General features: G+C 43.0%; 1 protein-coding gene and 1 long non-coding RNA gene across 2 annotated transcripts in view; one reads left to right on the top strand and one right to left on the bottom strand.

Annotated features, from left to right (window-relative positions):
• Positions 1-13,023: 13,023 nt before the first annotated feature.
• Positions 13,024-16,389, bottom strand: LOC116970691. Its single transcript, XR_004411268.1, has 2 exons — positions 16,186-16,389; positions 13,024-13,563 (listed from the first exon to the last, which is right to left on the bottom strand). It is a non-coding gene; the product is annotated as an uncharacterized LOC116970691 (long non-coding RNA).
• A 148-nt stretch (positions 16,390-16,537) lies between these two features.
• The window catches only part of dnah6 (dynein axonemal heavy chain 6), a 288,021-nt gene continuing 280,756 nt past the window's right edge, over positions 16,538-23,802 (top strand). Inside the window, exon 1 of the mRNA XM_033018232.1 lies at positions 16,538-16,647. The gene's annotated coding sequence lies outside the window, so the exon portion shown is untranslated. The remainder of the gene's footprint in view (positions 16,648-23,802) is intronic.

The raw sequence follows: 23,802 nt of genomic DNA, 5'->3' as shown, positions 1-23,802 counted from the left end.
GTAATTTGCAAACGTTAGTGGGACATTTACTTCTGGGGTAAATGTTTGAAGTACATAAACCTTTTAGCTTTTATAAGCATCTTAATAAAAAAAAATTCAATACACATGCCTTGTGTCCATAGAACCATTGATCCAATCCCGGCCTGTCGTTAGTTTGGTTTATAGACAATAGACAATACACAATAGACAATAGGTGCAGGAGTGGGCCATTCGGACCTTAGAGCCAGCATCGCCATTCACTGATCATGGCTGATCCTCCACATTCAGTACTCCGTTCCTGCCTTCTCACCATATCCCCTAACCACTATCTTTAAGAGCTCTAACTCTCTCTTGAAAGCATCCAGAGAATTGGCCTCACTGCCATCTGAGGCAGAGAATTCCATAGATTCACAACTCTCTGGGTGAAAAACTTTTTGTTCATCTCCGTTCTTTAAAAAAAATATATATTTTTATTAGAAGCATATACATATAATCAAAACACATTTTGTTTATCAATTACATATTGTTAATAGTTGGGATCCCGGCTATCAAAAAAGCTGGGGTCCTCGTTTATCAATTACATATTAACACAGCTTCTATTTGTTTATTTTTTTATAGATAGGAAGAAAGGAAAATAAACAATAAAAAGAAAAAAAATAGAATAAATGACCAATAATACAACTTTGGAGATAGGTCCGTAGATTATAAAACATAATTATTCATCTAATCCTGGGTTCAAATTTCAGTCAGGCTTCCGTGCTGGACCAGTTTACCCTTTCAGAAAATTAATAAATGGAGACCATATTCTAGCAAATAATTCTGGTTTGTCAATTAAGTCTAGTTCTTTCCATATGTAAGGTCTCTGACATCTCCATGATCCACATTTTAATTGTGGGGGTTGTTGGGTTTTTCCAAACTTTTGACATTAATTTTTCCCCCAATTATTATACTATAATCAAGGAAGTTTCTTTGGCTTGTTGTAAGTATTAGGCTTTGTTCTGATATTCCTAATATTATTAATTTTGAGTTGGGATCCAATTGGGTATTAACAACTTCAGAAATTATTCTAAAAATATCAGTCCAAAATTAGCCTCTGAGTATTGACATTTATCACAGATAGGGGAAATATGTGGAAAAATTCTATTTAATTTTGTTTAAGAGTAATGCAGTCTATGTAGTACTTTAAATTGTATTAAAGAATGTCTGGCATTTAACGAGCATTGATGTATATGTTGTACACTTTCGTCCACAATATCTTTAATTATAGGTTGATCTAATTCATTTTCCCATGCTTGTCTATATAATTCCGTCGATGGGACCTCACTATCTAAAAGAGTGTTATAAATGTGAGATATTAATTTATCTGTATTAGGATGTTTATTCAAACATTCATCAAGAGTCTCTGGCTCTCTAGTTCTATATTTTTGTGGGTGTGATTCAACATAATCTCTAAGTTGTAAATATCTAAAAAAATTATTTGATTGTAGTCCGTAATTCTGTTGTAACTCCTGAAATGAAAGAAAAATTGCGCGCATGCGGGCGGCAGAGCCCGCAGCCCACATGCGCATCAAACTTCAAAGCAGCTGTATGAAACCACAGAATAGTTGCTGACCTAAGCTATAATAAGATTAACGAACTAGAACTACCGAATGATCTTTATGAGAGTAGGGTTGGAACTGGAGGGCACGTAAACCCTCACTTCAACCTCATAAAATAAAGATCAAACTTCAAACGGTAAGTTCTCGTTTACTTTCTATTTCATTTCGAAGTCATGTGAGTGGCTACGTGAAGATTTCGAAGATCTGTGGTTTCATGCAGTGAACCCGAGTCCATGCCAACAAACTGCCTCAGTTGATCAGACAAGGCTGAAGAAACATACTGCATTAAAACATGATATTGACTTAACCATGTCCATGTTTTTAATGAAAATAATAATAACAGTCCCTTACATCAGGGATAAGCAACAGATTATTTAACAGAACTTAAAAAATTTCTAGCAAACAAACCAGGCCTGGTAATAGGCTTATTATAAAATGCTTGAAACGTTCGCTGATTCGACCATCCTGCTGTCGCTAGGATGCGGTCCAGTGGAACTTCCATGACTTGCTGCCGACGTGGCTGCAGCCCTGGTAGAGTGAGATTTAAATACATCAGTGTCCACTCCTGCGAATGCTAATACACATCTCAACCATCTAGAAACGGTCTGCACCGATACCCTTCTGTGTGGTTTCCTGTGACTGATGAAAACAGCCAGTTCGGTGCCTCGAAGGTCCTTTGTAACCTTTATATACTGTTTAATATACCTAAGAACACATAACCTTCGATCAGGTGGAAATGCCAAAAATTCCAGTTTAAATCCTAGCACACCTGGTCTACTTTGCTTAAGTAACTCATTTATGAAAAAGGTTACCCTATTTTTAGACATAACTGCCTTATCCAGCCTCAATTTCTGTAATGACTGGACACGTTGCGCCGAAACGAGCGCCATGAGCATTATTGTTTTATAGGTGAACTGGACCAAAGACAAAGATGCAGCTGGAGCCCAACAGCGAAGCAGCGTTAATACCACATTAATGTCCCATACCTCCGTATATCTGGGCATGGGAGGGTTTTTGTTAAATCTACCCATCATAAATTTGGATACCAAAGGGTGAGAGCCGACTGAATGGTGTCCCGACCCCAACAGCAAGTATGACGATAGAGCACTTCGAGCAGTGTTAATAGCACTGTAACTGAATTTTTAATCAAAATATAGTTGAAAGGAATTCCAACACATCGGCCATATCTGCCGTAACGTAGGTTATATCTGAATTAACACAAAAACTTCCCATTGCTTAATGTAAGAAATGTACTGCTTCTTAGTGCCGTCCCGCCAAGCTGAAGTGATCACGTCCACCGTTCGGTCGGATAATCCGAGCCCCAGAAAAGGTCTTCTCAGACTCTGCAAATTAATAGGTTGATTCTGTGATGCAGAGGATGAGACTCCCGAAAGACGGGATGGACAAGCCAGTATTTATGTTTACGAATAGCCATATGTGGTTCTGTTAGCATTTCGAACAGCAAAGGGAACCATGATTGTGTAGGCCAGTTAGGCACTACTATAATACCCGAAGCGGAGTCTTGCTTGATTTATTGCAAACACCGACCGATGAGGCAAAATGGAGGGAAGGCACGGAAGAACATTCCCCCCCAGTTTAGTGAGAATGCATCTATAGCTTCCGCCCCTGGGTCTGGTTCCCAAGCTACATATCTTGGCAATTGGTGATTAAGCCTGGATGCAAAAAAAAATAATATCAGTTGTTCCATAACGAGCAATAATGTCGTTAAACACTTTGTGATTTAATATCCACTCAGTGCGGTCATTAAATTGACGAGATCTAGAATCTGCCACCATGTTAAATCTACCCGGCAAATAAGCAGCTGAGATCCAAATCCATTAGATAATACTTTAAACTGCCACAGCTGTCCCATCCAGCTAAACTTTAGATATCTCCGGTGATCCTCGTGAATCGGAACCAAATAATATGCATCCTTGAGATCGATGCATGCCATAAAGCAGCCCGCAGAGATTAGTTGCTTAACAGTAGAGAAATTTTCCATTTTTAAATGTCTATATTGCACATACGAGTTGAATTTTGCCAAATCAAGGATGATACGGCATCCATCATCTTTCTTCTCCTTCGAGAATATATTAGAGACGTATTGATGTTTTTCATAAACTGATCTCACAATGACACCTTTATTGTGCAATGCGTGTATTTCCGCTTGCATATCCAAAGCCTTTTGTTTGGAACACGTATATGACCTACTTGGCATATCTTGTGTGGGTGGAAATGAGTTAGGCAAAAAAAATCAATTTTGAAACCCTTTATGCTGCGCAATATAACTGAATTTGAGGTTATCTGTCGCCACTCATGCAAAAACAAACTTAACCTACCACCAACTTGTAATTGCTCCTCACACCCCGTATGACTGATGGAACCAGACCCACCTACCTCAACGGTTACGGGTGGTTTGATACCAGGCCCAGCAGACCCTAATTCTGGATTTGTTTCCTTCCCCTTGTTCTGAAGGGTTGAGCTGCTGCTGGGGCGTGAGGCTGCCGTATCTTCCATGACGGGCGGGACGGGCCTAGGCCTAAAAAAGACCTGTGGAACAAATCTGGAGCTCCCACTGGCTTCTGAAAACCACTTTTTGCTAGTAGAGGCGTAGGGGTGCTGACGCCGGAAGAGCGGAGACTTGCCCATAGATAATGCCTTGATCAATCCTGCTGCTCTAGATTCGTCGTGTAAGTCTTTGACCTGTTTACTCGGGTCTTCTCCGAAGAGGAGATTGGGGGGCTGAACATTACTGGCCCTGCACAGATGTGCGAACTTAGGGTTCAGTACCGGCCTGATGGCGTCCTTCAGGATACAATTTATCTCAAAATGGGCGTTGCACATCAGTGCCATTGTATCTTGCTGAACATCAGATAGTGGACCGCCATCAATTGATCTGGCAAAAGCCGTGATGCCTGCAGACAATAATTTCATGATGTGTTGGAGCTTCATCTCTTTGGCTCTAATGTTGGCCCCAATATAACCCCAAATAGAGGCGTTGACCAAAGGCCCATTTAAAGCTGCACAATTCTCTGGAGTGAGGTATTTAGCAGCTGTTTCCACCATAGCTTCTTTTAGTTGATGGGAAAGAAGGTAGCTGATGCTTGAGGCCATTTCCTCAAGGAGTGGTTTTCCTGTTTGTGAAGGAACAGCGAATTTGGAGGCAAGAGCAGGCAACTCTTTTTTATGCGATTCACGCATTTCATGCATAACAGCATGAGCCATCCACACATATCCATATTCGGAGTCAGCTGTATAATGACCTCCAAATCTCCCCTCATCTGAGTGGTGGGAAATACGCAGCCCTGTACCAGGAGCTACAGTAGGCGTAAGCATAGAGCTGCCTGGATATGCCTCCATACCACAGAGCATACTGTGTGTCAGCATCCTCTCCATGAGGTGCTCCATTTGTGATAATCGGCCTAACACATCACTCATTGATGTGGGAGGAGAATCCTCCCGGCCTGTAGGAACTAAATCTGATGTAGCTGAGCAAACTGCCAGCGACTCTGAAGATGAAACAGACGGCCGCCGGCCTCCCGCGGTCTTCTGCAGCCTGTTTCACCGCGGCCCGTCTAGGTTTATTGGTCCTAGGTTTATCCATAACTCTAGAGACTACTTGAAAAAATACATATACCAAGGTACCTCAGAGCAAGTTTCACACTTACCTTTGTGAGCCGACGCTCCTCCCAGCCTGTCGTGCGCGATGCGTTAGACGAAATTGACATGCATGCGGGCGGCAGGCTCTTCACGTAGTCACTCACATGACTTCGAAATAAAATATCCAATTTTAAAGTCTTTTTTTCCAAATTCGTATACCACTATATATTATAGGATTTTCACTATAGGTTCTTTTATTCAGTTTTGTGGGAGCTAACAGAATCGAGCCAATTTCAAAATGCAAACAATCTTCCTTTTACATCTTTAACCAGTCTGGTTGCTGATCCATATCTTCCAACCCGAAGTTCATATTTTTAATATTAACTGCCCAGAAGTAAAACCAAAAATTTGGTAAAGCTAATCCCCCATTCGTCTTGGATTTACATAAATGTTTTTTACTTATTCCATGGTTCTTATAATCCCAAATAAATCTTGTGACAATAGAATCAACTTTAAAAAAAAAATTTTTGGAAGATATATCGGGATTGATTGAAAAAGCTACAGTAATTGCAGAAGGAAAATCATTTTTATGGCATTAATTCTATCGAACATTGAGATGGGAAGTGTTTTCCAGAACTGAATATTCTTATGCAGTTTATTAAGTAAAGGCGGAATATTTAATTTAAATAAAGAAGTATATTTCTTGGTCACATAAATGCCTAGATATTTAAATTTTTCGATGACTATTTTAAAAGGAGATTGTTGCAATGTATGTAGGTTAACTTCCGTTATTGGCATAATTTCACTTTTGTTCCAATTAATTCTAAATCCTGAGAATGAGTTATAAGATTTAACAAGTTCTCGCCCAGTTGAAATTTTTCCATCACCGAAAATAAATAGGGCCAATCCACCTGATCAAATGCTTTTTCAGCATCTAGCGAGATGACTGCTAGATCTACACCATGGTGGATAACCTCACATTTATCCACATTAAACTGCATCTGCCATGCATCCGCCCACTCACTCAACCTGTCCAAGTCACCCTGCATCCTCATAGCATCCTCCTCATAGTTCACACTGCCACCCAGCTTTGTCTCATCTAAAAATTTGCTATTGTTATTTTGAATCCCTTCATCTAAATCATTGATGTATAATGTAAACAGCGACGGTCTCAGCACCGAGCCTTGCGGTACCCCACTAGTCACTGCCTGCCATTCTGAAAGGGACCCGTTAATCTCTACTCTTTGAGTCATGTCTGCCAACCAATTTTCTATCCATGTGCAGACCATCAGGCCCATCAGTCTACCCAACACCATTTCCTGCCCAATGTGAATTTCCCTCTGTTCCTCCGTCACCCTAGATCCGCTGGCCACTTGTACATCAGGGAAATTGTTTGTGTCTTCCTTAGTGAAGACGGATCCAAAGTACCTGTTCAATTCGTCTACCATTTCCTTGTTCCCCATAATAAATTCACCTGTTTCAGTCTTCAAGGGTCCAACTTTGGTCTTAACTATTTTTTTCCTCTTCACATACCTATAGAAGTTTTTACTATCCTCCTTTATATTCTTGGCTAGCTTACCTTCGTACCTCATCTTTTCTCCCAGTATTGCCTTTTTAGTTATCTTCTGTTGCTCTTTCCAAATCCTCTGGTTATACTTCTTCTCTTTTATTTTTATACTGTCCTTGACTTCCTTTGACAGCAACGGTCGCCCCTTACTCCCCTTGGAATCTTTCTTCCTCTTTGGAATGAAATGATCCTGCACCTCCTGTATTATTCCCAGAAATACCTGCCATTGTTGTTCCACTGTCCTCCCTGCTAGGTTATTTTTCCAGTCAACTTTGGCCATCTCCTCCCTCATGGCTCCATAGTCCCCTTTGTTCAACTGTAATACTGACACTTCCGATTTTCCCTTCTCCTTCTCAAATTGTAGATTAAAACTTATCATATTAAGTTTAAGTGTCTGTGGCAGAAAAAAATAGTTGGACGAGCCACAAGAGGCGTTGAGAAGGGGATGAGCAAGTACAAGAATGGCCGAGAAGGAAACCAGAGACCCTGGGAGCAACCTGGCCTTTCTGGTTTGTCTAGAAGTGACCCGTTCCGTCTCTGCCTGCATTTACTCAAGCTGTGGGTGACCAACCTCATGGAATGTGCTGGAGATGGGCCTTTCAGCCCACCAAATCCATATTGACCATGAGGTGACCATTTACCCTAATCCTACATTTATCCCATTTTATTTTTTTCCATGCACATATTACTTCCCTCAGATTTGCAACTACACAATTTACAGCAGCCAATTAACCTACACAGTGGCATGTCTTTGGGATACACAACACCCACTCACGTATTCTCTCACGTGACTCCTGCCATTGTTCAAGGTGTGAAATCTGAATCTTGTTCTCTTTCAGTTAGTGGTTCTCTTTCAGTTAGGGACCATCAGTGTCAGAGGAGTTGTGGTGATTCCATGTGTAGGACCCACAACCTTGTCATAGTAAGAAAATAAAGGAATGATGCAGCTATGTTATTGTCAATATGTTAAATTTGATAAAAACCATATTGCTTTTGAACCTAAGGCAAAAATAAATGAAATAAAACCAAAACATAAATTTGCTTATGTGCAAAAGGTGACATCTCATATTGGTATCAATGGCATAGGTAGAAAGAGGGATGAAGTCTTACTGAAAATTATACCTAGTGGCGGCGCGGCTCTGGCTGCAGCGGCTCTCCGGCAGTCCTGTTTGTTTTGTGTTTTTTGGGTTGTTTATTTTCGTTTTGGTTAGTCTAGTTTTGGTTTTTAGTTTCTGTTTTGGGGGGGGGGGGAGGTTGAAACGGGGCTTGCTGTCTCTCCCTGCGGGGGAATGCGACTTTATTGTCGTATTCCCCTTCTCTGCCTCCGTCTGCGCTGAGGCCTAATGGCGGAGCTGGCGACCTCGAGGCTCGGGAGGCAGAGCCCGCCAGGACTCGCACTGAGCTCGCTCTCGTGAGGGCGGCCCGGCTCGGGGCTGGAACAGGGCTTCCGTGAGGGGCTGTGATGCTCCTGTGAGGACGGCCGGCCCGAGGAAGGAACGGTGCTCCCGTCGGAGTGGCCGAGCTCGGGGAGGTACGGCGTTCCCAGCCCGAGGGAGGAGCGGCGCCCAGTCGGGGCGGCCCAGCCCGAGGGAGAAGCGGTGCCCAGTCGGGGCGGCCCAGCCCGAGGGAGGAGCGGTGCCCAGTCGGGGCGGCCCAGCCCGAGGGAGGAGCGGCGCCCGGTCGGGGCGGCCCAGCCCGAGGGAGGAGCGGCGCCCAGTCGGGGCGGCCCAGCCGGGGCGGCCCAGCCCGAGGGAGGAGCAGCGCCCGGGCGGGGCGGCCTGGCGCGAGGCTGAGACGGTAACGGCACTCACGTGAGGGCGATCCGGCTCGGGACTGGAACGATGCTTGGACGGTGTTCTGGCGGCGGTGGCCTGAGTCCGGGGTTCGGCCGCGGGCCAGCGGCTGTGTCAGCAGGACTGGCGGGCGGCAGCTTCGACCACCCCGGGCCGCGGTGTTTGAGCCGTGGGACAGTTGTAACATCGCCCGGGGGGTATCGCCTCAGCGCAGAGGGAGAAGAGGAGGGAAGAGACTGGAGACCTAAGACTTTTGCCTCCATCACAGTGAGGAGATGTTGGGTGGACTCACTGTGGTGGATGTTAATATGTGTTTATTGTTGTTTTTTATTGTATTGTATTGTATGTATGACTGCTTCAATTTCGTTCAGACTTCGGTCTGAATGACAATAAAAGGCTATCTAATCTAAAAAAGCTATCTATCTATCTAATATGGAACAGGGGAGGAAATTAAGGAGCAGGGCATCAAATGTAACTCAGTAAAACTCAGTTAATGTAGCACACTTGGGACTCTACTGGTGCTGGGCTGACATATTTTATGATATTTTCTGGAGTATTTCAGTTAAAATCCAGCACACTTTAATCTTAGCTTAACAAGGTAGTGTAATAAAATATCCAGTGAATCCGGTAATCTTCTAGAGAGTATGGGGAATAGGACCCAGTATGTGTAAAAAAGCGCAGAAATCAGCATCAGGGGAACCAGATATCGGTTCATTGGGATTTCCACACTAACATAGCACAGGTTATCATGTTACAGGCTTTCCCTATGTGACAGGGTAGGGGAGGGAATGTGCATTCTTCTCCTTCAAATATTTATTCTCTGAAGCCGACTACCGATGTTGGCCAATACTGTGTCCATCATCTTTACCAGACAATGCAATTCATATATACCTCACGAATAAAATTATAGATTCTCATTACGAATTCCTTTACTAATTACTTTAGGTCTGTGCCCGTTCCATATCAACTCATAGGCTATACATTATCGAACGTCATAATGACTTTAATCATCTCTGTAAAATCTGTCCTTGATAATCAAAATTGGATGCAATGCTCTTGCAAGGTCGAACTATTGATTTAACATAACTTCCTGTCTTCATTCTTACTGTATGCCCAGGATCCTGTAAGCTTTGATAGCTGCTTTGATAATCCTTCCTGCTGACATGAAAGGTTTATTTTCTTACTCGTTTATGGGATGTTCGCATAGCTCGTAAAGCCGACATTTACTGTGCAGCCGTTGAAAAGAGACTATTGCAGAAGTCAAAAGTCAAAGTCAAAGTATCCAGAAGGCAGTTTGACTACATTGCTGTAGATTGGGTTCACATATTAAAGTCAAAGTCAATTTTATTCGTCAGACCAGCAGATATCCCTCCCTACAAGACATTAGTGAAATTTCTAAACTTAATCTTACCATAATCTCAGTTTCATGGCAATTTAGCAACCGGAACAAAAAATACCAATATTCGCCTTCTTGTAGCCCTTTCAATTGAACCACATATATTTAAAGCTGAAAAAAATAGTTATATCACCTGTCTTCTCATTCCTTTAATATTTGCCCATTTGAAATCTAGAATTAAGAAGTTGGCACCAGAGGTTGATAATGTGGTCATGAAACCAAATGGATGAGGAGATCAATCTGTGATATTGGCTCAGTTTTCTATTGCCTTTCTTACAGCCTGGCCCACTGGGCATTTTTCACACTCCTGCTTCAGCAATGATAGCATAATAGCAGACAAAAAAGTGTAAACACCATCTAACTTTCCTTATCAACCCATTTGAATTGGATTTTGCACAATTATAAATATTCCCTTTGTTCAGTTTATCCATTCCGGGCACATCGTCCCCCCCCCCCCCTCCCCCCCCCCCCTCCCCCCCCGCCTCCTGCTCTACAATTTAAAACTAACTTATTTTTCTCGTTTTCCCAGTTCTGACAAAGGATCTTAACTTGAAACATTAAGATATGTCTTTCTGCAAATGTTGAATGACCCAGCATTCTAATTCACTGATACAGCATGTAAACAGGCCCTTTGGCCCATCAAGTCCTTGCCAACCATTGATCATCCGTTTACATCAGTTCGATGTAATCCCACTTTTGCATCCATTCCCACCCACTATGGGAAATTTCCAGGAGCCAATTAACCTCCAAATCCATAAGTCTTTGGGATGTAGGAGTAAACCGGAGCACCCGAAGAAAACCCACGTGATCACAGGGAGAATGTAGAAACACCATATAGACAGTACCCAAGGTCTTCAGCGAAGACCATAGCCAATTGATTAGGACATGATTTCAGAACCTGTCCAAGGACTCCATTCAGGCCAGTCGCTTTCCAATAGTTTACCTTGGTGAAAACAGATCTGACTTCTGCCATTGAGGTGTTTGGAACAGAGCCAGTGGGGGATGTAGGGACGCTCCTTGGTACTTTGTTTGCTTGCTCAAAATGGGTGTAAATGCATTGAGCTCATTTGATAGAGGTGCACTATTGCCAGAGATGGCCCCCCAATTTTGGCTTGTAGTCTCTTAAGAGTATTCAAGCCCTGCCACAGTCATCTGGCATCCATTTGTTTAAATTGAGCTTTGAGCTTTATTTGAAATTTTCTCTTCTGCGGCATTCCTGATAACATTGTGGAAATTATAGTTAGCCTTTTTGTACAGCACAGGATCCTCTTTTTAGGAAAACCTCAAATCTAGACTTTAGCAGACAGTGAATTTTCCTGTTCATCCAAGGTTTAAGGTTTGGATAGACTACTTCAAAAGGAGTCATCAACACATTTCTTGATGACGGAGATATACTCACTTTCGTTGTTAATGCCATGTGCTTCAATGTCTATCTGTAATTTGGTAGGAACAACGACAGATGGTCAGACTGGCTGAAATTACGTAAGGGATGGAGCTATTGGCAGGTGGTGAAGAAGTGGTCTTGAGTATTAACACTCAGCCTAGAGTGATATGGAATAGGGATATCACGGTTTGCTGCCTCAAGATTGATAACAACAGCGTAATTTGTCCAATGCCACCTTGGAGTTGGCTTGGAGTGGTATGTAGACCACCGACAAAATGGTAGACGTGAATTTCATTGGCAGATAAAAAGGAAGGAATTTTATGAACAGGTATTTCAGGTCTGGGGAGCCCTGGAATACTGCCATGTCAGTTCACCAAAAAGTGTTGATCAAAATGCAGACACTATACCTTGTCTGAACCCATCGTATGGTCCATACAATAAACAGATAAATCATCGGGTTGTATGGCAGGGTTAAGTGTGTCATGGGTGAGCCATGTTTCTGTGAAATGCAGCAATCCCAGTTCTTCTTTTGAAGCAGCAGCCTTGCCTTCAACTCTTCAAATTTATTCTCAAGTAATTGAAGAAATAATCTGGGGATATGGGGTGGAAGGCAGAGGGGAAAATTCACCATTATTTCAGCTGTACCTGGAACCCCCTCCATTACCATTCCTTAATGATTGGTTTGTATTCACAGCTGTCCCCGTATCACGGGTCTAAAAAAAATCTGTAATTACAAGAGTACTTCAATTTAGTAATGAATGACAGGAGACTTTCAGCGCTGATCTAATTACTTTCTCAGTATTGGAATGGATTGATACTAAAGACAAAATGATTATATAAAGCTGTTTTAAGAGTAACCTAAAATGTCACCACTCTCTGGCACCATTAAAGAAAACTTCATTGGAATGCCAATCAAATGGATGTCAATAGATCAGTGATTCTTTTTGTTATGTTTTCTCCAATACTGTGATTATGAAAATTTACTCCATGGAACCTTAATGGCCTTGAACGGGCAATGACTTGAATGATGCGCAAATTAAAAGTACTGATAAATAATCAGCTGGTCAGACAGCATCTGTGGTTGAATGTAGGTTTCGACAAAGATCTTTCATTGGAACTGGAAAAAGACATGTAATAGATTTTAAGTTGGGAACATGAGTGGGAATAAAGAACAAAGAAGAATGTGCTTCTGAGAGTTAAAGGCTGCAGTTTTAAGACTGCACATTATGCCAATTCTTGATTAGTACAAGTGTCAGCGGTTATAAGCTTTATTTTTATTGTATGGCTGTATGGGAATTTCATTTCACTGTGCCATCTGGCACATGTGACAATTAAATGTATCTTGAATCTTGAATCTTGAAAGTGTCAGAAGGCAGGAGAAAGGGGTTAGGAGGGAGAGATAGATCAGCCATGATTGAATGGCAGAATAGACGATGGGCCGAATAGCCTCATTCTACTCTTATTCCTGACAATTCTATAATGAGGCAGGGTAGAAATGCCTGTACAATTCACCTGGTGACTATTTAGTTATGAGTGACTGAAATCGATTTAATGAAATGTAATGGTTGAAATGATGGTGAAAGGTAAAAGCAATAGTTTTAAAATGTAAAGGAACAAAAGATTGGACTGGAGAAAGTATAAATCAAAAAAGATTCACTGCTAACAACAACAATCCCAAAAATTGGAAGAATGCTTATCATCCGAAATTGGATTCAACAAGTGTATTATTTATTTAATCACAGAGATAATTTCGCCAAGGTCAACAACATTGCCACATAGAAAACCAAAGGAACAGGATGTCAGATTGACAAAATAGACATTTTCTAGCAAACTACATTGCAGTTACAAAATTTGGCATTTACTTGATCTGAATTAAACACAATAAAGGCGTATACATCCCTGCCGTAAAATTTTAAAAAAATACAGCTTTAAACACGAATTCACATTTTCCTTTTTGTTGGCTTTCTGATAAGAAGCCCACAAGTTAATATTTTAATATTTCAAATAAAAAATAGCACATACTACTTTGTTTCAAAAGTGTTCTTTGTGAAATTGATCTCAGTGTGATGATATATTGTTTCCTTTCTGGTTAAATGTACACGTTAATATTTCAAACAAAAATAGCAGACTACTTTGTTTCAGAAGATATGCTTTGTGAGGTTGATCTTTCAGTCTCATAGTAATGATTTAACTGTTCAAATTAATGCGGAAGTTCTTTAAAATGCCATCTTTTTCTTTTGTATTCTCTTCCAAAAAGACATATGCAAAGAGTTAAAGAAAGAATGCTTGTGTCTTTCACAAGCTCAGGAAGTCCCAAAGCACATAACAGCTAACAATATTTTTGAAGTGTGGACTCTGTTATAAAACAGGAACGAAAGTGAAGACCACTGATAAAAGATTAAAATACATTACACAATAACAAAATGCCATTTTGCGCAAATGTGCAGAGAAAGATGTTGGGAAGAGAAAGACAGATTGAACAAAACAAGTTGACAGAATGAAGCATAACATAAATCCTGAAGGCTTTTCAAAATAAAGGAAATTTAAAGGACAGATTAACTGCATGGCATATATATTTTATACAGGGTTGTTACTAATGATATTGTGAATATGGCTGTATTTTGTACTTTCTAAATTAAAAACACCATAGCTTAAGGGTACTTAAGGAAGTGGCTCTAGAAATCGTGGATGCATTGGTGATAATTTTCCAATGTTCTTTAGACTCAGGATCAGTTCCTGTGGATTGGAGGGTAGCTAATGTTATCCCACTTTTTAACAAAGGCGGCAGAGAGAAAACAGGGAATTATAGACCAGTTAGCCTGACATCGGTGGTGAAGAAGATGCTGGAGTCAATTATAAAAGATGAAATAGCCGCACATTTGGATAGCAGTAACAGGGTCGGTCCGAGTCAGCATGGATTTACGAAGGGGAAATCATGCTTGACTAATCTTCTGGAATTTTTTGAGGATGTAACTAGGAAAATGTACAAGGGAGAGCCAGTGGATGTAGTGCACCTGGACTTTCAGAAAGCATTTGACAAGGTCCCACATAGGAGATTAGTTCGCAAAATTAGGGCACATGGTATTGGGGGTAGAGTGCTGACATGGATAGAAAATTGGTTGGCAGACAGGAAACAAAGAGTAGGGATTAACGAGTCCCTTTCAGAATGGCAGGCAGTGACTAGTGGGGTACCGCAAGGCTCGGTGCTGGGACCGCAGCTATTTACAATATACATCAATGATTTGGATGAAAGGATTCAAAGTAACATTAGCAAATTAGCAGCTGACACAAAGCTGGGTGGCAGTATGAACTGTGAGGAGGATGCTATGAGAATTCAGGGTGACTTGGACAGGTTGGGGGAGTGGGCAGATGCATGGCAGATGAAGTTTAATGTGGATAAATGTGAGGTTATCCACTTCGGTATAAAAAACAGGAAGGCAATTACTATCTAAATGGCGTCAAGTTGGGAAATGGGGACGTACAACGGGATCTGGGGGTCCTTGTTCATCAGTCTATGAAAGTAAGCATGCAGGTCATGAAGAAAGCGAATGACATGTCGGCCTTTATAACAGGAGGAGTCGAGTATAGGAGCAAAGAGGTCCTTCTGCAGTTGTACAGGGCCCTAGTGAGACCTGGAGTATTGTGTGCAGTTTTGGTCCCCTAATTTGAGGAAGGACATTCTTGCTATTGAGGGAGAGCAGCGTAGGTTTACAAGGTTAATTCCCGGTATGGCAGGACTATCATGCTGAGAGAATGGAGCAGCTGGGATTGTACTCTGTAGTTTAGAAGGATGAGAGCGGATCTCATTGAGACATATAGGATTGTTAAGGGTTTGGTCACGCTAGAGTCAGGAAGCATGTTCCCGATGTTTGGGGAGTCCAGAACCAGGGGCCACAGTTTAAGAATAAGGGGTAAGCCATTTAGAAAGGAGACGAGGAAACACTTTTTCTCACAGAGCGTTGTGAGTCTGTAGAATTCTCGGTCTCAGGGGGGCAGTGGAGGCCGGTTCTCTGGATACTTTCAAGAGAGAGCTAGATAGGGCTCTTAAAGATAGCGGTGTCAGGGGATATGGGGAGAATGGGGTACTGATTGGGGATGATCAGCCATGATCACATTGAATGGCGGTGCTGGCTCGAAGGGCCGAATGGCCTACTCCTGCACCTATTTTCTATATATACACTAACAATTAAATCAAATGGAAACTTCAGTCACCATGCCCCATATAGCTGATTTCCCCAAAACGATGTAAAGCTGACTACTGGATTCCATCAGCACAGTGCAGAAACCCCCAAGGCCCATGCTCTGCTGAGTCTGACTATAATCTATCATGAATACCTGGTAATGGGCACATCAGATCTGTTCTGATAGTTGCAAGATACATGATCTGACATTTATCCCTCTACTCTCCCCAACAGCGTATCAGAATCATTCCAAATTGTGTATTTCTGACAATTTCCATTACGATTCCAATGAAGATAAGAAGCTCATAAGTGAAAGGAGCAGATTTAGGCTATTCGGCCCATCAAGTCTACTCCACCATTCAATCATGGCTGATCTATCTCACCCTCCTAACACAATTCTCCTGCCTTCCCCCCATAACCCCTGACACCCACATTAAACAAGAATCTATCAATCTCTGCCTTAAAAGTATCTGATGTTGATTAAGGAATGAGTGTTGACCCAGGGAAAGGAGGATCTATAAATTCCTCCACCAATGTAAAGCACTTTGGCCAACGAGAGTTGTTTTTTAAATGTGCTATATAAATAAAAGTGAAAGTGACCTGACTCTCGAAATCACCGTATCATGTATCTCTCGTTTCCCTTCTCCCTGACTCAGTCTGAAGAAGGGCCTCGACCCGCAACCTCACGTCTTTCTTTTCTGCAGAGATGCTGCCCGACCCGCTGAGTTACTCCAGCGTTTTGTGTCGATGTTCAACCACAACGGTCTATATTATATTTTGTAAATCAGCACCTGCTGTTCATTATATTCACCGCCCCACCGTGGCCATGGTCCCGCCTCTGAAACTCGTGCTGAGACTCCGGGGCGTTACCCCGATGTCGGCGACGCGCACGTTGGCCTGTCGTCGGCGACGCGCAGGATGACAGATGACGGCGACGCACACGTTACCCCGATGTCGGCGACGCGCAGGATGACAGATGACGGCGACGCGCACGACGACAGATGACGGTGCCGCGCGCGTTGACCCGGTGACGGCGACGCGCACGTCGGCCTGGTGTCGGCGCCGCGCTGTTGCCTGGAGACGGAAAACAAATCGGAGCGGGGAAACGGCGGAGCCGGAGCAAGTCGCGGCCGCTGAAGCCCATCGTCGGTAAGTGCGTAGGAAGCAACTGCAGACGCTGGTTCACACTGGAGATAGACACGAAAGGTCCCACGTCGGGAAGGCGAGCGGCATTTGCAATCTGTGGGGTGGCACAGGCAGAGGTTGTCGTGGCCCGATGCCAGGCCTTGGTGGGGTGGGTGGGTGGGTGGAGATGATGCTCAGCGGATGATGCTTTCAGCCCAAGATAGACACAAAATGCTGGAGTAACTCAGCGGGACAGGCAGTATCTCTGGAAAGAAGGAATGGGTGATGTTTCGGGTCGAGACCCTTCTTCAGACTGATGTCAGGGGAGTGGGCGGGACAGTGATAGAATGTAGCGGACGGAGGTAGACAAAAGTGCTGGAGAAACTCAGCGGATGAGGCAGCATCTATGGAGCGAAGGAAATAGGCGACGTTTCGGGCCGAAACCCTGCATCAGACAGTTTCGGCCCGAAACGTTGCCTGTTTCCTTCGCTCCATAGATGCTGCCTCACCCGCTGAGTTTCTCCAGCACTTTTGTCTACCTTCGATTTTCCAGCATCTGCAGTTCCTTCTTGAACAATAGAATGTAGTCGGAGACAGTAAGACTGGTGGGAGAACTGGGAATGGGGAGAGGATGGAGAGAGAGGGAAAGCAAGGGCTAGATGAAGTTAGAGAAGTCAATGTTCATACCGCTGGGTGTAAGCTACCCAAGCGAAATTTCACTCTCTTTGTAAATTTCACTCTCTTTGTAAAAACATTGCCTGGACATCTCTTTCAAACTTTAAATCTATGTCCTCAAATGCTTGACATGTCCACCCTGTGGAGACGTTTCTGACTGTCTACCCAATCTGTGCCTCTCATAATTTTTTATGCTTCTATCAGGTTTCCCCTCAGCTTCCAATGCTCCAATCCCAGTTTGTCCAACGTCTCCTTATAGCCAATACCCTCTAATTGGAGGATCAGAAAATATTGAGGGATGATGTACAAACCATCTACACATCCATTCCACATCAAGAGGGTCTGTGGGCCCTATGCTTCTTCCTTGGACAGAGGCCCATTTAATTGACCTTCACAATATTCTCATTCACCTGACTATTGGTACCCTCACGGAAAACAACTTCAACTCTGGATCAAAGGAGTAGCTGTGGGCACTAGGTTAGATTCAAGGTTCAAGGTTCAAGGTTCAAGAGAGTTTATTGTCATGTGTCCCTGATAGGACAATGACATTCTTGCTTTGCTTCAGCACAACAGAACATAGTAGGCATGACTACAGAACAGATCAGTGTGGCCATATACCATTATATAAATATATACACACATGAATAAATAAACTGATAATGTGCAAATAAACAGATAATGGGCTATTAATGTCCAGAGTTTTGTCTGAGCCAAGATTAATAGCCTGATGGCTGTGGGGAAGTAGCTATTCCTGAACCTGGTCGTTGCAGTCTTCATGCTCCTGTACGTTCTACCTGAAGGTAGCTGGGAGATGAGTGAGTGGCCAGGATGGTGTGTGTCCTTGATGAAACTGCCAGCCTTTTTGAGGCAGCGACTGCGATAGATCCCCTCGATGGAAGGAAGGTCAGAGCCGATGATGGACTGGGCAGTGTTTACTACTTTTTGTAGTCTTTTCCTCTCCAGGGCGCTCAAATTGCCGAACCAAGCCACGATGCAACCGGTCAGCATGCTCTCTAGTGTGCACCTGTAGAAGTTAGAGAGAGCCCTCCTTGACAAGCCGACTCCGTAATCTTAGAAACATAGAAACATAGAAAATAGATGCAGGAAGAGGCCATTCGGCCCTTTGTGCCAGCACCGCCATTCATTGTGATCATGGCTGATTGTTCCCTATCAATAACCTCTGCCTGCCTTCTCCCCATATCCCTCGACTCCACTAGCCCCTAGAGCTCTATCTTATAGAACATTTTATATGGTTCTATAAGATATCCTCTCATCCTTCTAAACTCCAGTGAATACAAGCCTAGTCTTTTCAATCTTTCCTCATATGACAGTCCCACCATCCCAGGGATCAATCTCGTTAACCTACGTTGCACTGCCTCAATCACAAGGATGTCCTTCCTCAAATTAGACCAAAACTGTACACAATACTCCAGATGTGGTCTCACCAGAGCCCTATACAACTGCAGAAGAACCTCTTTACTCCTATACTGAAATCCTCTTGTTATGAATGCCAACATTCCATTAGCTTTCTTCACTGCCTGCTGTACCTGCGCAGCCCCCTGCTGTACTCACTCTATACTCATGACTGCGTAGCCAGTCACAGTGCGAACTCCATCATCAAGTTCGCTGACGATACCACTGTTGTGGGACGTATCACTGATGGGGATGAGTCAGAGTATAGAAGAGAGATCGAGCAACTGTCCATATGGTGCCAGCGCTAAAACCTGGCCCTCAACACCAGCAAAACCAAGGAACTGATTGTGGACTTTGGAAGGAGTAGGAGGGGGACCCACAGCCCCATTTATATCAACAGGTCGATAGTTGAAAGGGTCAAGAGCTTCAAATTCCTGGGCGTGCACATCTCTGAAGATCTTTCCTGGTCCGAGAACACTAATGCAATTATCAAGAAAGCTCATCAGCGCCTCTACTTCCTGAGAAGATTACGGAGAGTCGGTTTGTCAAGGAAGACTCTCTCTAACTTCTACAGGTGCACAGTAGAGAGCATACTGACCGGTTGCATCGTGGCTTGGTTCGGCAATTTGAGCGCCCTGGAGAGGAAAAGACTACAAAAAGTAGTAAACACTGCCCAGTCCATCATCGGCTCTGACCTTCCTTCCATCAAGGGGATTTATCGCAGTCGCTGCCTCAAAAAGGCTGGCAGTATCATCAAAGACCCACACCAACCTGGCCACACACTCATCTCCCTGCTACCTTCAGATAGAAGGTACAGGAACCTGAAGACTGCAACAACCAGGTTCAGGAATAGCTACTTCCCCACAGCCATCAGGCTAATAAACCTGGCTCGGACAAAACTCTGATTATTAATAACCCATTTTCTGTTATTTGCACTTTATCAGTTTATTTATTCATGTGTGTATATATTTATATTATGGTATATGGACACACTTATCTGTTTTGTAGTAAATGCCTACTATGTTCTGTGTGCTGAAGCAAAGCAAGAATTTCATTGTCCTATACAGGGACACATGACAATAAACTCACTTGAACTTGAACTGCATGCCAACTTTCAGTGACCGGTGTACAAGGACACCCAGGTCTCGCTGTACCTCCCCCTTACCAAACCTAACCCCATTGAGATAATAATCAGCCCCCTTGTTTTTGCCGCCAAAGTGGATAACCTCACATTTATCTATATTATACTGCATGTGCCACGCATCTGCCCACTCACTCAACCTGTCCAGATCACCCTGCAACCTCCTAACATCCTCTTCACAGTTCACACTACCACCCAGCTTAGTGTCATCCGCAAACTTGCTAGTGTTGCTCCTACTTTCCCTCTTCAAATCCAAATATATATGGTAAACAGTCGCGGCCGCAACACTGAGCCTTGCGGCGCTCAACTCGCCACTGCCTGCCATTCTGAAAAGCACCCGTTCACTCCTACTCTTTGCTTCCGGTCTGCCAACCAATTTTCTATCGATGTCAACACCCTACCCCCAATACCATGTGCTCTCATTTTAGTCACCAGTCTCCCGTGCGGGACCTTATCAAAGGCTTTCTGAAAGTCTAGATACACTACATCGACTGGCACCCCTTCATCCATTTTACTTGTCACATCCTCAAAAAATTCCAGAAGATTAGTCAAGCATGATTTTCCTTTCATAAATCCATGTTGACTTGGACTAATCCTTTTACTGCTATCCAAATGCCCCATTATTACCTCTTTAATAATTGACTCCAGCATCTTTCCCACCACCGAAGTCAGGCTAACTGGCCTGTAATTCCTCGTTTTCTCTCTTGCTCCTTTCTTGAAAAGTGGGATAACATTAGCTATCCTCCAATCCACAGGAACTGATCCTGAATCTATTGAACATTGGAAAATGATCACCAATGCATCCACTATTTCTCGAGTCACCTCCCTGAGGACCTTGGGATGCAGATCATCAGGTCCAGGGGATTTATCATCCTTCAGTCCCATTAGCCTACCCAATACTATTTCTCACTTAATGAAAATTTCTTTCAGTTCCTCTACCCCCTTAGATCCTCTGTCCTCCAGTACAACTGGGAGATTGTTTGTGTCTTCCTTAGTGAAGACAGATCTGAAGTGCCTTTCAGCTCTTCTGCCATTTCCTTGTTGCCCATAATAATTTCACCCGTGTCTGCCTTCAAGGGACCCACATTTGACTTTGCTGCTCTTTTTCCCTTAACATATCTAAAGAAGCTTTTACTGTCCTTCTTTATATTCCTGGCCAGCTTCCCTTCGTACTTCATCTTTTCAGCCCATATTGCCCGTTTTGTTTCCTTCTGTTGTCCTATGAAAGTTTCCCAATCCTCTGGCTTCCGGCTACTCTTTGCTGTGTTATACATCTTTTCTTTTAGGTTTATTCTATCCCTAACTTCTCTTGTCAGCCACGGTTGCCTCCTACTCCCCTTAGAATCTTTCTTCCTTTTTGGAATGAAATGATCTTGCGTCTTCTAGATTATGCCCAGAAATTCCTGCCATTGCTGTTCCACCGTCATTCCTGCTAGGATCCCTTTCCAGTCTACTTTAGCCAGCTCCCCTCTCATGCCTTCATAGTCCCCTTTGTTCAACTGCATCACTGCCACTTCCGATTTAACGTTCTACTTATCAAATTGCAGATTAAAACTAATTATATTATGATCACTACCTCCAAGCGGTTCCTTTACCTAGAGTTCTCTTATCATATCTGGTTCATTGGACAACACTAAATCCAGAATTGCCTTTTCTCTGGTCGGCTCCATTACAAGCTGCTCTAAGAATCCATCTCGGAGGCATTCGCCAAAATCTCTTTCTTGGGGTCTTGAACCAACGTGATTTTCCCAGTCTACCTGCATATTGAAATCCCCCATCACCACAGTGGCATTACCTTTGTTACATGCCGGTTTTAACTCCTGCTGCAACTTACACGCTACATCCGGGCTACTATCTGGGGGTCTGTAAATAACACCTATTAGTGTCTTCTTGCCTTTACAATTCCTCAACTCAATCCACAGTGACTCTACCTCGTCAGTCCCTATGTCTTCCCTCGCAAGGGACTGAATTCCATCCCTCACCAGCAGAGCTACCCCTCCCTCCTCTGCCCACCTGCCTGTCCTTTCTATAGGATGTATAACCCTGAATATTAAGTTCCCAGGCCCGATCCTCCTGCAGCCATGTCTCAGTAATCCCCACAAGGAATCAGGAAGTAGAGGCGCTGATGTGCTTTCTTAATAATTGCATCAGTGTTCTCGGACCAGGAAAGATCTTCAGAGTTATGTCATGATTATAGTTATATCATGATTATAGTTCTTCCCATCCCTGATTATAGCCACAAAGGTGAAAACAATGCTGAAATGGTCAGTAGATTCGGAAGCATTTGTGGAGAGAGAAGCAATATTTCAGACAAATTATATTTCATCAGAACTGAGTTTAGCAATATTTTTTTCTCCACTTAAACTAAACCAAACTAAATTACTAAGAGGAAGGAAGGACAAAAATACTAAAAGGCAAGGTTTGTGATGGGGGGTAGTGCAGGAGAGAATGACTAACACGTGATATCTGTGACAAAATGTATGGAAGGTTAATAAAATCTCCAATTACCAGGAGAAAAGAAAGGATGCCCATTATTGGTTCAGTCATTCTAAATCATTGGACATCATTCAAGTCAAGTCAAGTCACTTTTATTTCTATAGCACATTTAAAAAAACAACTCTCGTTGTCCAAAGTGCTTTACATTGGTGGAGGTACTAACGTTATACAACATTTGTTCATAGATTAAGTTCATAAATACATACATAGTCCTCCCTAGAGGACATCAAGAAAGGCTTGAGAGTAAAGATGAGTTTTATGTCTCAATTTAAAAGAGTCGATGGAGGGGTAAGTTCTGATGGGAAGAGGGATGCTGTTCCACAGTCTATGAGCTGCAACCGCTAAGGCGTGGACGCCCCTGAGCTTATGTCTAGACCGCATTTCGAAGGAATTGCTCTCTTCGCGACTGGACACTTTTGTTTGTAATCTCCCTCTTTTTTCTATTATTTGTATATTCAGGCCTGTTGGACATGTTCCAAAAGACCAGACTACATCACTTCATAACATTACCAGCATATTACACAGGTTGAGGAGGTTAACTATCTATTCCTTGCCACATTATTTCACCCTTTTAGGTTCATATATTTTGTTCCACCCATTGCCCTCTCTCACCCATTTGCTTTTGCCATCTCACAATTCCGATGCAGGGTCATCAGAGTTTAGTTTAGAGTTGAGAAATACAGCATGGAAACAGGCTTTTGGCCCACCGAGTTCACGTCGACCATCAAATTAGTTGTATGTTATCCTACTCCCTGCACATTAGGTGCAATTTTACAGAGGCCAATTAACCAACAAACCAGCATGTCTAGGATGCCGGAGAAAACCGGAACACCCAGAGGAAACCCACGCGATCACAAGCATCAGGTCTACCAGCCATATCACTGTGCCATCCTAATTTAATCCATCTGTCTGTCTGACCATCCTTTTGGTGCTCGACGGCAGGCAACTTTAGTGAAAATTAACAAACTTTGCAGAGATTAAGAGGCTGTGGTAAACTGGAACTAGTGGTTACTCTTGCACAGGAGTAATTTGATGTTTTCAATATGATATTATTGAGAGGCAGCATGTAAATAAGAAAAAAACGAGTCAGAGATTTAATTCTGGGGATTCCAATTGTAACCATATAGGAGTAGGAATGTAATTATTGGTGATTCTCAAGCTAGAACTGAAACAGCTTGCTCTGCTTGTCTCATCACATCATGTTTCACACATTTAAATCTCAGCACTAATCACATAACACACTTGGTCAGTTCATATAGCTACCCAAAGCCACCAATGACTCCAGTCTCAATGCAATAAAAAGCATTTGTCAGATGGCCACTCTGACTGAACGGTCTCTGTCTATCATATGATTGCATTAACTTAACTTCTCAAGGGTCTGAACTTTTTAACCCCTTGTAGGAAATAAGTACAGTAAAAATAAGGAGGGAGAAAACTGCACGTGGCCCATCAGT

This window comes from Amblyraja radiata, chromosome 3, assembly GCF_010909765.2.
Source record: "Amblyraja radiata isolate CabotCenter1 chromosome 3, sAmbRad1.1.pri, whole genome shotgun sequence".
Taxonomy (NCBI): Eukaryota; Metazoa; Chordata; class Chondrichthyes; order Rajiformes; family Rajidae; genus Amblyraja; species Amblyraja radiata.
The sequence above is the reverse complement of the archived record's forward strand: the minus strand, read 5'-3'. Positions and strand labels throughout refer to the sequence as shown.